General features: G+C 45.3%; 1 protein-coding gene across 1 annotated transcript in view; it reads left to right on the forward strand.

The window, feature by feature from the left end:
• Positions 1-16441, forward strand: part of LOC115084217 (GTP-binding protein 10-like) — a 665348-nt gene that overhangs the window by 499892 nt on the left and 149015 nt on the right. The gene's annotated exons all lie outside the window — the stretch shown is intronic.

Consider the following 16441-nt stretch of genomic DNA (forward strand, 5'->3'; position numbering starts at 1 on the left):
GGCCATTCCCGAATGGCTTTCAGCTTCTGCAGGTCCATAAGAAACCCTTCACTGGATATGATGTATCCCAGAAAGGGAAGAGACTCCTTCTCAAAGAGGCACTTTTCTAGTTTCGCGTATAACTGATGTTCTCGGAGGCGTTGCAATACCTGGATGACGTGCTGACGATGAGCGGTCAAGGAGTCCGAGAACACTAAAATGTCATCCAGGTACACGACTACACAGTTGTACAAGAGATCACGGAATATCTCATTCATGGTGTTCTGAAACACCGGGGGAGCATTACAGAGCCCGAACGGCATCACTAGATACTCGTAGTGGCCGTCTCGGGTATTGAAGGCCGTCTTCCATTCATCTCCCTCCTTGATCCGGATTAAGTTGTAAGCCCCTCGGAAATCCAGTTTGGAGAAGATCTTCGCACCCTGCAGTTGGTCGAAGAGCTCGGAGATGAGGGGCAAGGGGTAACGGTCCTTGACCATTATAGCATTCAGGCCCCGGTAGTCAATGCAGGGGCGAAGGCTCCCATCCTTCTTTGTGACAAAGAAGAACCCTGCCCCTGCCGGAGACTTCGATTTCCGAATAAACATCTCTCCAGGTTTTCCTCGATGTACTCTTTCATGGCCTGTGTCTCAGCCGGCGAGAGGGCATAGGTGCGTCCTCAAGGAGATTCTGTACCTGGGAGAAGATTGATAGCACAATCGAAGGATCGATGAGGTGGAAGTATTCCGGCCCGTTGTTTAGAGAAAACATCCGAGTACGAAGCATAGAAGGCCGGCAGGCCTGGAAGGCTGGCGGAGGCGATGGAGCAGGAAGCTGGAGTCACTGATTGGAGACAATTGCTGTGGCAATTCGGCCCCCAGCAAGACAGCTGCAAGGTCTTCTAGTCGAACTGAGGCTCATGCTCCTGGAGCCAGGGAAGGCCTAGGACGACCGGATGAATGGAATACTCCAACACATAGAATGGCTTCTGCTCTTGATGGAGGGCTCCAGCCCTCAGTTGGATGGGAATCGTGGTGTGAGTCACCTGTTCTGGAAGGGGCTTCCCTTGGATCGAGGAGATGACCATGGGGACCGGGAGACGAATTTGTGGAATCTTTAGGTGTTCCACTAGGGCTTTCATTATAAAGTTGCCGCCAGCACCGGAGTCCACAAGCGCAAGTGTGTGGAACTCCCCATCTGCCGAGGTTAACGCCACTGGCAGCGTTAGTAGAGGTGCAGGTGAAGTACGGCCCAGGAAGAGACCTCCTTCAGGTCCTAGGCCCGGGAGTTTTCCGGTCGTGCTGGGCAGGCGGCTATTCGATGGCCTGCTGCGCCACAATAAAAGCAAAGCCTTCCTTCGTGCGCCGCCGATGCTCTTGAGGAGAGACTCTCCCACGCCCCAACTCCATGGGCTCCTCGGCGGGTGCTCGAAGGGCTTCTGATGCACTCTTGGAGGGAGGTGAGGGCTTTCTCACTGCCTTTACTTCCGGAAGACGAAACCTCATCCGACGATCCACTCGATTGGCCAATTCTATCATGCCATTGAGGTACTCTGGGAGCTCCTTCGCCGCTAGCTCATTCTGAAGATGCGAGGTTAGCCCTTCCAAGAAGATCCCGTGGAGGCAATCCTCTCTCCAATTCAGCTCTGCGGCCAGGGTGCGGAATTCCGTTGCGTATTTGGCCACTGTCTGAGCACCCTATCACAATCGGAGCAATTCTGAGACCACAGTGGGTTTGCAGACGAGCTCATCAAAAACCTACCGGAAAGCAGACAGAAACTGATTCAAGTTTTCAAAGACAGGGTCCCTTCTCTCCCATAGATGAGAGGCCCAGATCAGTGGCTTTCCGTCGAGCAGGGACATAATGTAGCTGGTTTTGACCAGGTCGGTGGGAAACTGCGCAGGCAGCAAGGAAAAGCGGACCTGGCACTGACTGAGGAATCCCCGACACAACTTCACATCTCTGGCGTATCGAGAGGGTGCCAGGAGTTGTGTGGGAGTTACTTGCCCCAGATCGCCCATGGAGGCCTGGACGACACCTGACTGAACAGGGTGACCTCCTTGAGCCCCAGGCGGGGACGGCAGCGCAGGGTTCATGGGCCCTAATGCCTCGAGGCGTTGGGTCAGACCCTGCACCGCACAGACCAGGGCATAGAGGGTCTGTTGCTGATACTTCAGGCGCTGGGCCATTCCAGGAATGGCCTGGCGGGCAGATACCTCCGCCAGGTCCATGGACTTGGCAATCTGTTAAGCTCAGGTTTATGAACCCTTGGGTCGACGGGAGGATGGTATACCTTGCGGAAGATCCGTAGGTTCTCTCATTGGGTGGCGAGCCAGAGCAGAAGACGAGACCAGCTGACCCTCGGCACTGGAGACTGAGGCGACTGCGGAGGCAGATGAAGAGTCGAGAAGAGGACCTGTGTCTTCGCCACTGGAAGTCTGCAATCCCCCCAGGAGGAGCCCGTAGGGACCCGGACCGCTGGGACTTAGGCGGGCCCTTGGAGACGGTAGTCCGGAAGAAGTCCAAGGTCAAGTGCCAGAGGGTCGTTGCTTACCAGTCCGAAGTCACGCACCAAGGGATCACCACTTGCCAGTCCGAAGTCACACACCAGAGAATCACCGTTTGCCAGTCCTAAGTCACACACCAGAGAATCACCGTAAGCCAATCCGGTCAGGAACCGGGAACACCAAGACGTAACAGGAACAAGGATCCAAAGCACAAGGAACTCACCGAAGCAAGCAGACTAGACAGCGCTGGAGAACGTTGCCAAGTCAGGGAACGAGCAGAGGAAGCCTCCCTTTATACTTCCCCTGCTCAGGCTGATCAGGAACAGGTGAAGCTGGTTAAAGGGATCAAGTCCCTTTAAATCTGTGAAGGAGGCGCGGCCTCGCGCCTAAAGATGGTGGCGGTCATCTTTGATTTCTCCCGCGGAGGGGAAACACTGCTGGACACCGCAAGGGGGAAGCAGGGACGGCTCCCCCTGCAGCAAGTAGCACTGAGGCCTGTGCCGGAGCAACGGGCCTGAAGTCAGGGCCCTCCCCTGGGGCTCCCGCGGTGGCAGACCACCGCGGGCAAGGTAGGGGACCGCGGTCGTGGCCTGCCACGACCGCGGAACACAACACTACTGATACTAGAAATAGCAGTGGCTATTTTCTAAGTCAACTTGATTAATAGCAGATAATGGACTTCTCCTCCAAGAAATTATCCAAACCTTTTTTAAACCCAGCTACACTAACTGCACTAATCACATCCCCTGGCAACAAATTCCAGAGTTTGTGCTTTGAGTAAAAAATAATTTTCTCCAATTAGTTTTAAATGTGCTACTTGCTAACTTCATGGAGTGCCCCCTAGTCCTTCTATTATCCAAAAGAGTAAATAACAGATTCACATTTACCTGTTCTGGACCTCTCATGATTTTAGAGACCTCTATCATATCCCCCCTCAGCCAACTCTTCTCCTGGCTGAATAGCCCTAACCTCTTTAGTCTTCCCTCATAGGGGAGCTGTTCCATCCTGTTTATCATTTTGGTAGCCCTTCTCTGTACCTTCTCCTTCACAACTATATCTTTTTTGAGTTGCGGTGGCCAGAATTGTACACAGTATTCAAGGTGCGGTCTCATATGGAGCAATACAGAGGCATTATGACATTTTCCGATTTATACACCATTCCCTTCCTAATAATTCCAAAATTCTGTTTGTTATTTTGACTGCCACAGCAAACAGGCGACGATTTCAATGTGCTATCCAATATGATGACTAGATCTCTTTCCTGGTGGTAGCTCCTAATATAGAACCTAATATCGTGTAACTACAGCAGGGGTTATTTTTCCCTATTATGCATCACCTTGCACTTATCCACATTAAATTTCATCTGCCATTTGGATGCCCAATTTTCCAGTCTTAAAAGGTCCTGCAATTTATCACAATCTGCTTGTGATTTAACTACTCTGAATAATTGTGTATCATCTGCAAATTTGATTACCTCACTCGTCGTATTTCTTTCCAGATCATTTGTAAATATATTGAAAAGCATGGGTCCTAATAAATATCCTTGAGGTATGCCACTGATTACCCTTTTGCACTGAGAAAATTGTCCATTTAATCCTACTCTCTGTTTCCTGTCTTTTAACCAGTTTTTAATCCATGAAAGGACATCGCCACCTATCCCATGACGTTTTACCTTTCTTAGAAGCCTCTAATGAGGAAGTTTGTCAAATGCCTTATGAAAATCCAAATACATTACATCTACCAGTTCACCTTTTTCTGCATGTTTATTAATCTCTTCAAAAAAGTGAAGCAGATTTGTGAGGCAAGAATTGCCTTGGGTAAAGCCATGTTGACTTTGTTCCATTAAACCATGTAATTCTATATATTCTGTGATTTTGATGTTTAGAACACATTCCACTATTTTTCCTGGCACTGAAATCAGGCTAACTGGTCTATAGTTTCCCGGATCACCGCTGGAGCTCTTTTTAAATATAGGGGTTATATTAGCCACCCTCTAGTCTTCAGGTACAATGGATGATTTTAATGATAGGTTACAAATTTTTACTAATTGATCTGATATTCAGTCCAGGTGATTTACTACTCTTCAGTTTGTCAATCAGGCCCACCACATCTTCTAGCTTCACCATGATTTGCTTCAGTTCATATGAATCATTACCCATGAAAACCTTCTCCAGAATAGGGATCTCCCCAACATCCTCTTCAGTAAACACCGAAACAAAGAAATTGTTTAATGTTTCCATGATGGCCTTATCTTCTCTAAGTGCCCCTTTAACCCCTTGATCATCTAACGATCCAACTGATTCCTTTGCAGGTTTTCTGCTTTGGCTATATTTTAAAAAGTTTTTACTGTGATTTTTTGTCACTACGGCCAACTTCTTTTCAAATTCTCTCTTAGCTTGTCTTATCAATGTCTTACATTTAACTTGCCAACGGTTATGCTTTATCCTATTTTCTTCTGTTGGATCCTTCTTCCAATTTTTGATTGAAGATCTTTTGGCTAAAATAGCCTCTTTTAACTCATCTTTTAACCATGCCGGTAATAGTTTTGCCTTCCTTCCACCTTTCTTAATACGTGGAAAACAGCTGTGGTTCTAGGATGGTATTTTTTAACAATGTCCATACCTCTTGCACACTTTTTACCATTGTAGCTGCTCCTTTCATTTTTTTTCTATTTTTCTCATGTTATCAAAGTTTCCCTTTTGAAAGTTTAACACGCGAGCCGTGGATTTGTTTACTGTCCCCCTTCCAGTCATTAATTCAAATTTGATCATATTATGATCACTATTGCCATGCGGCCCCATCACAGTTACCTCTCTCATCAAATCATTTGCTCCACTGAGAATTAGATCTAAAATTGCTCCCTCTCTTGTCGGTTCCTGAACCAGGTGCTCCATAAAAATGTCATTTATTCCATCCAGGAACTTTATCTCTCTAGCACGTCCTGATATTATACTTACCCAGTCAATATTGGGGTAATTGAAATCTTCCATTACTGCACTACCAATTTGGTTAGCTTCCCTAATTTCTCTTAGCATTTCACTGTCTGTCTCACCATCTTGGCCAGGTGGATGGTAGTATACTCCTATCACTATACTCTTCCCCAACACACAAGGGATTTCTACCCATAAAGATTTGATTATGCATTTAGTCTCATGCAGAATCTTTATCCTGTTGGACTCTGTGCCATCCCAGATATAAAGATATATCTTTAAAAATGGCGCAGGCCATCCAGTGCTCCTACCATATGACAGGGGCCGGCCAATGGCACGGATACCCTGTCACATGGTAAGGGCAAAGGGCCATCGGCGCCATTTTGATTAGTGGCAGCCGACGGCCCGGGAGCAGGAGATCGCTCCCGGGACCCCCACTGGACCACCAGGTACCTGTAAAATGTTTTTTTTTGGGGGGGGGGGGAAGCAAAGGGATTAGTTTTAAAGGGTCAGGGTGGGTTTAGGGGTTATTTTTGTGTGCTGTTTTTCTCGCCCTCCCCCAAAATGATAAGAGAACCCCCACGATCAATATTATGGGGTTTTCCTATCGTTTCGGGGGAGCCCCCGATTTCTGACGATATTTTCAATCATCCGAAGCCCGATTCACATCCCTATTGTCTACATTCCTAATAATCGAATGACCAACTATGACGGCCAACCTAACCCTTCCCTCCTGGGCAGTAGCCCTGGGAGAAACATTCTCAGTGTCAGGCTAATACACTAAGGATGCGGTAGAAAGAATGCGGCAGTGCCGGGCGCACCCTCATTTGCCGCACGCACACTTCGGATCACATACCGCTCAATACAGTATTTAAATGGCACGCAAATGCAAGCCGCGTCCAAAGCGCGTTCAAGAAGCGTCCAAGAAGCGCAATCCATTTTACTGTATAGAGCGCTATACAGCACCTATACAGTATCCTGTGTGCACTGGTACCTGCCATTTGAAATGACATTTGAAATGACAGGTACCAGGAAGTGGATCCCAACTTTATGCAAAAGAAAAGGATCAGAGAAGTATCAGCCGGCCATTAACAGCAAGGGTCATGATTTAGCAGAGGGGAGAGAGGACTGGGGCTGCTCCGGAGACTGGCACCCATGGACGTGGCCAGGGCAGGTGAGCGGGGGCTGGGGGAAAGTTTGCCCGATCCTGTTGAGTGCAGGTTTTATCAAGCACAACAATGCTCCACCACCCTGGGTTTGAAAATTATTTTTCAGAATACTGTTCGCATTGCAGTGGAAAGGAGAATGCATTGATATAGCGGAGAGAGGAACTGGGACGCTTAAAAAAATTTTCGTCCTTCCAGTGATGGGATTAGTCGCGATCTGAAGAGTGGCTTTCCCGGTGCGTTGGATTTTAGGTTGGGCAGGCAAGAGTTTAGGTTATGCTTGGAAACAACAGGTCCTTCCTTCCTGCTCCAGAGCTGTCAGCGCGCCCGCACGGGAGACCGGCACCCATGGATGCAACCAGGGCAGGTGAGCGGGGGCTGGGGGAAAGTTTGCCCGATCCTGGTTCCTCTAAAGGTCTTGTCCCGGGGGGTGAGGGGGTCATTTGCCCATGAAAGTTCGTCTCTCTGACCTCATGCTCCACACTAACACAGGGGTAAGTGTAGACTAGGCGGTAAATTAGCAGGTTAAACACGCGGCAAAACTGCAGGTTAAAAAGGCGATAATCAGGGCACACGTTACTGTATGGGAGGGAATAGCTAATCCGATCGTTTACATATCATATACATGCCGCGGGCGGAAAGGGTTACCCGTTGATTTAAAGAAGCAGTAAGGATGGGTTAAAAGGGATAGTGAATCGCGGGTTGGACTTACGCAGCCAAATTGTGGGTACAAAGCGGGTTAGAAGCAGGGTAACTGCGGCCACGCTTTACTGTATCAGCCTGGGTGAGAGGACAATGCACTACCTGGAGAGCAGGTCCTTGCTACAGGATCCTTTCCTGCTGGACCAGGTTGATGCTCTCCAATCATGAGACCTTCTTCCAAGGCAGCACCAGGGCTGCCAGTCTGAAGTTGGGATTTGGCCACTATGTCCTTGAAGGTCTCATCTATATACACCTCTGTCTACCTCAGCTCTTCCAGGTCTGCCACTCTGGCCTCCAAAGATCGGACTCATTCTCTGAGAGACAGGAGCTCTTTGCATCGGATCCACACATACAACTTTTCACCAGCGGGTAAAAAATCAAACATGTGACACTCGATGTAAAAGGCTGGGAGGCCCCCCTCTTGCTGCTGGACTGCTGCCTTGATATCATATTTGTTCAGTTCCTAGTTAAGTTTTAGGTTGCTATGGGAGTAGCAATGTGTCTAATTAGGGTCCTTTAAATGTATTAGTACATTCACTATATGTCTGGTAGTGGCCTACAAGGGAATGATCAAACTCTCAATAAGGTGTGGGGAATTTGTGAAGTGAAGTTAAAAGGCTGATTTTTTTTTTTTAGTGTGAAAGTGGCACCTGCCTATAAATTAAAGAATGAGTTAGGAGTGGGAGGGCTGGGAAATACAAACACACTAACTTCTGTTTATTAGCTGTCCTACTGACTATTTAAAACACAAATACACAAACACACTAAATAATATACCCCAATAGTTTACTTCCCCCCAATACTTAAAAAAAAATTTCCAAGCAGAACTTACTGATCCCTTTCAGCCACCAGCAAGGTGATACTCTCCTCTCAGTGCTCCCACTGGATTGTGGGTTACTGAGCTCTTCCCTTGCAATATATCTTGTGCTTCTAAGGTAAATTAATTCCCTTTGGAGATTTACACTACAGTTAGTTGTCTTGAGTGACTCACTCATGGCAGTCCCTATCCAGGTGGATATTACCGGTGGTGTGTCACAGTGTTATCAAGTGGAACAGCAGGTTATCTTGTGTGATAGGTTTGACACCTAGGCTCAGTGAGTGGGCAGTCTGTTCCATGGATTAGACCAGTGATCCCCAACCCTGTTCTGGGGACCCACCAGCCAGTCGGGTTTTCAGGATATCCACAATGAATATGCATGAGAGAAAATTTGCATGCACTTCCTCCATAGCAGGCAAATTCTCTCATATGCATGTTCATTGTGGGTATCCTGAAAACTACTGTTACCATTGGTCGGCCCCATGGTCACATGGTAAGAGCACAAGATGGAGCCGGCCGTCCATTGTTCCTACCATGTGACAGGGGCTGACCAATGGCACCGTAGCCCCTGTGACATCGTAAGGGCAATCGGTGCCATTTTGATTCATAGCAGGCCCAACAGCCCGGAGGGAGAGATCGCTCGCGGGACCCCGCTGGACCACCAGGGCTTTCAGTAAGGCTTGGGGAGGGAGCGGGATGGTGGGGGGTTGTAATACAGTAAATGTGAAGGGTTGGGATGTTTTGTTTTGTTTTTAAATAAATGTGCCCCCCAGCACTAACCCAAAAAACACATTTTCCCCAAAGTTCAGGGAAAATCCTTTTCGTGGTTCACGTCCCCCAAACCACGACGAATTAGGCAATTTCATTGAAATTGCCTAATTTATGATAAACGAATGCACATCTCTAATTGGTAGTGCAGTAATAATGGGAGATTTCAATTACCCACGTGAACATGGTGCAGGAAAGAATGTACAGTTCCATCAAAATTTCAAATATACTTTTATTATATCTTCAGGCATTCAAAGTTCAGTTAAATGAGGCAACTCCATTCAAAGTAAACAAACGGAAATTTTAAAGTCCCCCGACACGGTCCGTGTTTCGGGTAAGCTGCATCAGGAGGGACCACAGCAAATTTATAATCTACAATAAAATAACATACATCAAGAATGGAACAATTAAGGCTGCAAATAAAGAAATATAAAATAGAAAGTTCATACCTTTATGGTTGACATCAGGAGCGCAACGCCCTGTATCAGTGACAGCCATTTAAAGGGCAAAAAGGCGCGAAAGAGAAAGAATCTCTCTCGCGAGATGCTGAAAGCGATAGGAACACAGTGCCACACATGTAGAATAATAACACATTAATAGAATAAGTACCATTCTATTTCCTTGTTTAGGCCATTGGGTGAAACTGTGTCCAAAGTAAAAATCCAGCGCTGTTCTCTCCTACCTAGTATCCCGGCAAAGTCTCCACCCCGACGAGGGAGTGAGACTACCTCCAGGACTAGGAAGGAGAGAGAAGCGACGGAGTGGCCAGCCTGGAGCCAGTGTGATACCAAAGGCTCATCGATTCTGGAGGATCTAATATTGCAGCAGTGCTCAATGATCCTTGTCTTGATCATACGTGAAGTCTTGCCCACATATAGCAGGGGGCAGGGGCACTTAACCACATATACTACTCCTCTAGTGGTACAGTCAGTTTTAGAGAACAATTTGAACACTCGTCCAGTTTTTGGATGTACAAATTCTGTGGACAATGCCGTATGCTGACACATAGTGCAGTGGCCACAGGGCGAATGCTCACCTCTCACATATGGTCGCACTTCACTGAGATGACTCGCCGTATGCACCAGCCGGTCCCGTAAGTTGGTCCCTCTTTTAAACGTGAACCGGAGTGGTACATGCATAAGGTCATTCAGGGAGAGAGCTGCCCAGTGCCTTTTTATCATATTGGCTATGGACCTGCCAACAACAGAGAAAGGAAGGATGCAATTCAGAGATGTGTCATCCGAAGTCAAAGATGGTGTAAAAAGCCATTCCCGGTGCGTATATAGTGCCCGCTTGAACGCCTTCTTTATGACCCTTGGTGGATAACCCCTCTCTGAAAACCGGACAGATAAGCTCTGAGCCTGTGACAGAAAGTCAGCACGATTGGAGCAAAGTCTGCGGAGTCTCAGAAATTGTCCTGTGGGGATGTTATCGCGGAGTGCCCTAGGGTGGCAGCTGTCATAAGCCAACAAGGTGTTCCGGTCCGTGTCTTTGCGAAACAGTGAAGTCTCAAAATGATCACCCTTCCAAAAAATGGCCACGTCCAAAAAGGACACATGTGTGGAGTGAATGTTGAAATTGAATTGAATGTGGGGATTAAGGGAGTTGACCCAGTCAAAAAATACAAAAAATTGTATATCTGAGCCTGTCCATATTATAAAGACATCATCTATGTAGCGTAGCCATATATGGATGAATGAAGACCATTCCGAAGAATGGATATGGGATTCTTCATAATCATCCATATACAGGCACGCGAGGCTTGGTGCCATTGTCGCCCCCATTGCAGTCCCCTTATTCTGCTGGTAAATTTGACCCTGAAATTGAAAAAAGTTTTTCGTTAATGCGATCTCCGCGAGTTGAATCAAAAAGGGGGTAGTGACCCGGTGGGGAGCTGGACGAGTGTTCAAAGCCTTCTCAATGACTGTCAACGCCTCAGATTGAGGGATATTCGAATAAAGGGAAACTACGTCAAGAGTAATAAGAAATATGGTCGGCTGGGTTATCTCTATTTGATCCAGGATAGACATGAAATGTGAGGAATCCCTTACAAAGGACTTCGAGCATGGTACCAGGGGCTTCAGAAATACGTCTACAAACTGGGATAGCGGCTCCAATAAAGAACCGATGCCGGATACTATTGGACGTCCCGGAGGATTTTTCAAAGATTTGTGGACCTTTGGGAGCATATAGAACAATGGCATGATGGGATGAGCAGCCACTAAAAATTTGGCTTCTTTACTTGTAATTATACATGCGTCAAGAGCCATTTGAACCAGGGATTTAATCTCAAGGAGTAAAGACTCCGTGGGATCTACAGGCAGTGGAGTATAAAAGATAGTGTCTCCCAATTGTCTGAGTGCCTCGGCCACATAGTCAGACCTGTTTTGAACCACTATGCCTCCCCCCTTATCTGCTGGCTTGATCACAATAGACTGGTCTTTGGCTAGAACCCCTATAGCGCGAGCCTCATCTATTGAAAGGTTATACCTAATATATCGTTTTTGAGAACAAATCAAACTAACATCTCTACACACAAGGCGTTCAAATGCACCTAAAGATACGTCAGTAGCTCCCGGTGGAGTCCATTTTGATCTCGGGTGTACCACAGAGAAGTCAGATGACGGTGGAGAATCTTCAAAAAACAAATTGAGTTTTAGTCTCCGAAAAAACCTTTCTCTGTTGTTGGCAGGTCCATAGCCAATATGATAAAAAGACACTGGGCAGCTCTCTCCCTGAATGACCTTATGCATGTACCACTCCGGTTCACGTTTAAAAGAGGGACCAACTTACGGGACCGGCTGGTGCATACGGCGAGTCATCTCAGTGAAGTGCGACCATATGTGAGAGGTGAGCATTCGCCCTGTGGCCACTGCACTATGTGTCAGCATACGGCATTGTCCACAGAATTTGTACATCCAAAAACTGGACGAGTGTTCAAATTGTTCTCTAAAACTGACTGTACCACTAGAGGAGTAGTATATGTGGTTAAGTGCCCCTGCCCCCTGCTATATGTGAGCAAGACTTCACGTATGATCAAGACAAGGATCATTGAGCACTGCTGCAATATTAGATCCTCCAGAATCGATGAGCCTTTGGTATCACACTGGCTCCAGGCTGGCCACTCCGTCGCTTCTCTCTCCTTCCTAGTCCTGGAGGTAGTCTCACTCCCTCGTCGGGGTGGAGACTTTGCCGGGATACTAGGTAGGAGAGAACAGCGCTGGATTTTTACTTTGGACACAGTTTCACCCAATGGCCTAAACAAGGAAATAGAATGGTACTTATTCTATTAATGTGTTATTATTCTACATGTGTGGCACTGTGTTCCTATCGCTTTCAGCATCTCGCGAGAGAGATTCTTTCTCTTTCGCGCCTTTTTGCCCTTTAAATGGCTGTCACTGATACAGGGCGTTGCGCTCCTGATGTCAACCATAAAGGTATGAACTTTCTATTTTATATTTCTTTATTTGCAGCCTTAATTGTTCCATTCTTGATGTCTGTTATTTTATTGTAGATTATAAATTTGCTGTGGTCCCTCCTGATGCAGCTTACCCGAAACACGGACCGTGTCGGGGGACTTTAAAATTTCCGTTTGTTTACTTTGAATGGAGTTGCCTCACTTAACTGAACTTTGAATTCCTGAAGATATAATAAAAGTATATTTGAAATTTCGATGGAACTGTACATTCTTTCCTGCACCATGTTCACGTGAGTACTTGCTTATGTGCAAGGTTTGCTTCGGTTGATTTTTGGAGATTTCAATTACCCCAATATTGACTGGGTAAATATAACATCAGGACAAGCTAGAAGGATAAAGTTCCTGGATGGAATAAATGACCGTTTTTGTTTATAATTAGTAATTGTTATTGAAGGTCAAACTGATTATACAGCACTCATACTTCTCAACATATGGAAAAACTGGCATTCTGTATACAAAACAAAAAGTTTTTAATCTCCCACCCTCTCTCACCCCAGAACAAAGCAAAATGTTCCAGATAGTTCAAGTTGTACATATATTACTTCAAGGTGTCTGGTCTTGGATAACATGAAAAGGAAAAATAAAAATAGTTAAATAAAGTGTCTAGAAGACATTGTCTATACAGGAAGATGCCTTCTCATTCAGATGTATATTGTAAATACAGAGCAGGGGAGAGTGAACAAACAGGATGCTAATGAGGTCAGGGATTCCTGCCTCACTCACTACTACCTTGTAAACAGATTTGATATGATATTTTTCATGAAGGTCGGTATAAAAAAGTATAAAATAAATAAATAAATACTAAGGAGGGGAGGATTAGTTTGGTGGCGGGATGGTCCCTTTCTGCAAAATTGGTCTCCAGATCTTCTGAAAGAGGGTAATTGATGGCGCCTATGAGCATCAATAGAGGCCATCCTATGGTAAAAGTGCAACTATATAAAACTGGTTGCAGGGTACTTCCATATGCTTCCAGTAGAGTGCCATAAGAACATAAGAACATGCCATACTGGGTCAGACCAAGGGTCCATCAAGCCCAGCATCCTGTTTCCAACAGTGGCCAATCCAGGCCATAAGAACATGGCAAGCACCCAAAAATTAAGTCTATTCCATGTTATCATTGCTAATGGCAGTGGCTATTCTCTAAGTGAACTTAATAGCAGGTAATGGACTTCTCCTCCAAGAACTTATCCAATCCTTTTTTAAACACAGCTATACTAACTGCACTAACCACATCCTCTGGCAACAAATTCCAGAGTTTAATTGTGCGTTGAGTAAAAAAGAACTTTCTCCGATTAGTTTTAAATGTGCCCCATGCTAACTTCATGGAGTGCCCCCTAGTCTTTCTACTATCCGAAAGAGTAAATAACCAATTCACTTCTTGTGGCTATGAATACTTGCTGGCAGAAGCATTGTTGGTACTTCCAGATGTGGGTGAGGCACATTCAATAGAACTAGGCCCACATTGGATAAATCCTGAACTCCCAAGATGGATTCAACCAATTGTAATATTTGGGACCAAAATGTAGCAACTCTGAGACAATCCCACCAAATATGTATAAATGTGCCTTTCCCATTACAGTTCCTCCATCATTTATCATCAATTCTGGGATTCATGCACTGTAGTCTGGAGGGGATGAAGTACCATCTCATTAATATTTTATAACAGTTTTCCTGTAGAGAGAGAGGAGGAAAGCGAACAATTACGAGTGGAGAGAAATATTTGGTCCCATATTTCAGGGGTCAAGGTAGAACCCAAAATCGGTCTCCCAGGTTCGAGTATATAAAGGGTTCCTTTACTCTACCTAAAATCATGGAATAAATTTTTGACACCTTCTTGTCAACTTCTGTACACAAATGTTCAAATAGGGTCTTTCCCATGGCTAATGAGGTGGAAATTGCTTGGGATTTTAGGAAATGTCCCAATTGGGCATATGCTAAAAAATCCAGCAGGTTCACTTGATAACATTCCATAAGTGCAGCAGGCGACATGACCGTGCCATCCCTGAGAACATGCTCAAAATTACTAATACCCTTGGCCCTCCTTTCCTGGAATGTTTTATTTTGAAATCCCACTGGAAAAAAACAGTATTGTGAAAAAGATGGGACATATAAAATATTCCCTCCTTCCCACTAATTTTACCTTCCATTTCTCCCAGACCCATAGTGTTGTTTGAAGATCACCTGGGATATCGCCATGCGATGGACAAGTGCAACGCAGTTGCCAAGGTAAAGTACTGAGAGGTGCACCGCTCACCAAGTTCTCCTCCAAGAGTACCCATTGTTTTACAAAAGTTTGTCTATGAAGATCGAGGAGTGCCCTCAATTGCACTGCTGCAAAGTACCAGGAGAGGGAGGGAACCCTCAGTCCTCCCCGTTCCTTAGGCTGGTACATTAAAATAAGGGATACCCGAGGGGGATGCCTTTTCCAAATAAAACCAAAAATCCTCCTTTGCCAAGATTGAAGAATGGCGGTCGAGATGAACACTGGAAGAGTAATAAACAGGTACAAAAATTTGGGCAGAATGTTTATTTTTATAATTGCAATTCTGCCTAGCCATGAGAAATGTTCTCTGTCCCATTTCTGGAGATCGGCCTCAATTTTCTTCAAAAGGGGTTGATAGTTTAGCGTAAAAAAGTCTCAGATGATAGGTCCGATCTGGATCCCTAGATACTTTGAGTCTTTGGCCCACCGGAATGGAAAAGTGGATCATAAGAGTGTGACCTCAGCTTCTGGGATGGACATTCAAAATCTCAGATTTGTCAAAATTTACTTTGAACCTTGATACTGCCCAAAATAGGTTTAGTTCTGAAGAAATGGTTTGTAGGGATTGATAAGGGTTAGTCAGGGTAAATAGGATGTCGTCGGCAAACAAGGAGAGTTTAAAATGCATTTCCCCTGTTAGGACTCCGGTAATACCTGGAGTTCCTCAAATTCGGGAGGCGAAGGGCTTGAGAAAAATTGCAAACAACAAGGGGGACAGGAATCAATAAGTTTTATGGAGCAATTGGTTCAGGAACAGAAGAGAGAGGGAGCAATTTTAGATCTAATTCTCAGTGGAGCACAGGATTTGATGAGAGACGAAATGGTGGAGGGGCTGCTTGGCAATAGTGATCATAATATGATCAAATTTGAATTAGTGACTGGAAGGGGACAGTAAGTAAATCCACGGCTCTAGTGCTAAACTTTCAAAAGGGAAATTTTCATAAAATGAAAAAAATAGAAAAAAACTGAAAGGAGCAGCTACAAAGGTAAAAAGGGTGCAAGAGGCATGGACATTGTTAAAAAATACCATCCTAGAAGCACAGTCCAGATGTATTCTACACATTAAGAAAGGTGGAAGGAAGGCAAAACGATTACCAGCATAATTAAAAGATGAGAAGAAAGGGGCAATTTTAGCCAAAAGATCTTAATTCAAAAATTGGAAGGATCCAACAGAAGAAAATAGGCTAAAGCCTAAGAGTTGGCAAGTTAAATGTAAGACATTGATAAGACAGGCTAAGAGAGAATTTGCAAAGAATTTGGCCGTAGAGGCAAAAACTCACAATAAAATCTTTTAAAAATATATCCAAAGTAGAAAGCCTGCGAGGGAGTCAGTTGGACTGTTAGATGATCGAGGGGTTAAAGGGGCACTTAGAGAAAGATTGTGGAAAGATTAAATGATTGCTTTGGAGTTTACTGAAGAGGATGCTGGGGAGATACCCATTCCGGAGAAGGTTTTTAAGGGTAATGATTCATATGAACTGAAGCAAATCACAGTGAACCTAGAAGCTGTGGTAGACCTGATTGACAAACTGAAGGAGTAGTAAATCACCTGGACTGGATGGTATACACCCCAGGGTTCTGAAGGAACTAAAAAATGAAATTTCAGACCTATCATTAAAATCATCCATTGTACCTGAAGACTGGAGGGTGGCTAATGTCAGCCCAATATTTAAAAAGAGCTCCAGGGGTGATCCGGGGAAACTACAGACCAGTTAGCCTGACTTCAGTGCCAGGAAAAATAGTGGAAAGTGTTCTAAAGATTAAGATTACAAAACATATAGGAAGACAGACATTCTTTAATGGCACAAACAGGCCGATTCATTAAAAGGTG

This window comes from Rhinatrema bivittatum, chromosome 2, assembly GCF_901001135.1.
Source record: "Rhinatrema bivittatum chromosome 2, aRhiBiv1.1, whole genome shotgun sequence".
Lineage (NCBI taxonomy): Eukaryota > Metazoa > Chordata > Amphibia > Gymnophiona > Rhinatrematidae > Rhinatrema > Rhinatrema bivittatum.